Source organism: Lissotriton vulgaris, unplaced genomic scaffold, assembly GCF_964263255.1.
Source record: "Lissotriton vulgaris unplaced genomic scaffold, aLisVul1.2 SCAFFOLD_743, whole genome shotgun sequence".
In the NCBI taxonomy this organism is placed as follows: domain Eukaryota; kingdom Metazoa; phylum Chordata; class Amphibia; order Caudata; family Salamandridae; genus Lissotriton; species Lissotriton vulgaris.
In genome coordinates, this window is record NW_028254099.1 from 799,756 (window position 1) to 801,653 (window position 1,898).

Here is a 1,898-nt window from a genome sequence, read left to right on the forward strand (position 1 = left end):
CTCATCCTGACAAAAATGTGCATCCGTTAATAGGGTTCCGTCTTGAAGGAACTTACTCGAGTAATGTTGCGATGCCTTATGAGGGACAAAATAACAAACTTTAAACAAATGAATTTTTATAGTTCGTATGTACACATTATCTGTTTTCACTGTCAGCGCGAAGTAGCCCATGTCTCTTTTTCAAGGGCTGCGCTCAAGTTGCCCTTCAAAAGATTTTGCTTGAATAGACAAGTCTAATTATTTTCCGTATTTTCTAGTAGGGCGATTATTTTCCTTCTGTGGAAAGCTTTAGCCATCTCCAAGATACTTCTTCCATATTAATTTTTAACTAAATGGTTGGCACATTTTTCCAGAAGTAGTTGAACAAGTATTTCATGATTATTTAACCCCTTCGCTGCGGATGACAAAGCCAGCTCGTCATGGGCGTTACCTGCGCTGCGCGGATGACGAGCTGGCTTTGTCACGAACCACGCGATTTTCAAAAGTCAGCGCACAGCGGGAAAACCCGTAGCGCGCATGCGGTTAATGCTGCGACCATTAAAGGTGTTTGGCCATCTGTGTCTTTAAAATTCACATCAGCTCCATAATCAATTAAGTAAGATGCCACTTCTTCATCCCCTGATACGGCAGAAACTCTCATGAGTGGTGTCCATTCTAAAAGTGTATCCTTGGCATCCACCCAACAGCCATCTTTGATCAGCTATTCAATGATATTTATATGACCACCATGTGCTGCTGAATGCAAGGCCATGCAACCTTCTTTATCTCTGGTTTTCCAAGATGCTCCTTTTGACTTAAGATATTGAGCAATTTCCAAGTTCACGGAATAACAAGCCAACATTAAACTGTCTTTTCCTCTTCCGTTCATCTTTTTCACATCTGCATTATTCTCAACCAATAAAGTGACGAGATTGAAATGCCCTTTCTGTGAAGCGGTCATCAGAGCAGTAAATCCATAATTGGCAAGAACATCAATAGAGATATTCCTTTCTTTAAGAGTATTCATAATGATTTCCTCGTTATTTATAGCATCCGCATTATGGAAATAGTCGGCATTTAAAGTTTCTCGTGTGGTAGATACTGAAACCACTGGACTGTACTTATTCCCATTAGGAAAAGCAACTTTAAGACGAAACTTGTACAGAGTTGTGGGCTCAAGCCCCTCCACAACATGGTGCTTGGAATATCCCGTATAAATGGTTGTATACGCTTTTGTTTTGGAATCCTCTTGCTCAATCAAAAATTTGACAGTTTCAGCATTAGGTTCTCTCTGAATCAACTTGCTTTCCAAATCTCAGAACAATTCAACACTGAAATGCGTTACCTGCCCCACCACAAGAGTAATTGGTTCTGTGATATTGTGATGATCTTGACTTGATCGCTGCGAGACCATAATTCCACTAGACCGCAATATTTTGTGCTTCTGGGCGGGGTGCTTCACGGGTACAGTGACTGAAAGGCTGTGTTGTTTTCTTGGATGAAGTGTAAATTCGTAGCTGCATTTTTGAACCAGCGAAGCGCGCATTCTTACCACAAAAGGCCATCAAACGGGCTAGGTAAAATGCCAGTCCCGCCAAGCTATGAGAAGAGCTGGGTATCGTTCTGATTATTCCGACTCCAACCAAAAGATATGAACCAACCGTGTGAGTACTTTTGTTAAATTAAGGCCCCCATTATGTGTAGCCTGGTAAATGGGCTGGATTTTGCACACCCCGGAATAGATATATCTGTGACCTTGTGTTTGCAGTTATTGAATGTGTTCAGTCACTTCCCTGTACAATTTGGGGCCAACTTCGAGACATCTTACTTGTGGGTACTGTCAAGCTTGTGATTGCAATTTGAATACAAGGGGTTTGCATTTGGGAGTTAAAAATATGATTTGAGTTATTTTTCTAACT

The 1,898-nt window shown here is 41.1% G+C and overlaps 1 pseudogene; it reads right to left on the reverse strand.

Annotated features, from left to right (window-relative positions):
* Positions 1-233: 233 nt before the first annotated feature.
* Positions 234-1,393, reverse strand: LOC147660666 (fibronectin type 3 and ankyrin repeat domains 1 protein-like; annotated as a pseudogene).
* Positions 1,394-1,898: the final 505 nt, after the last annotated feature.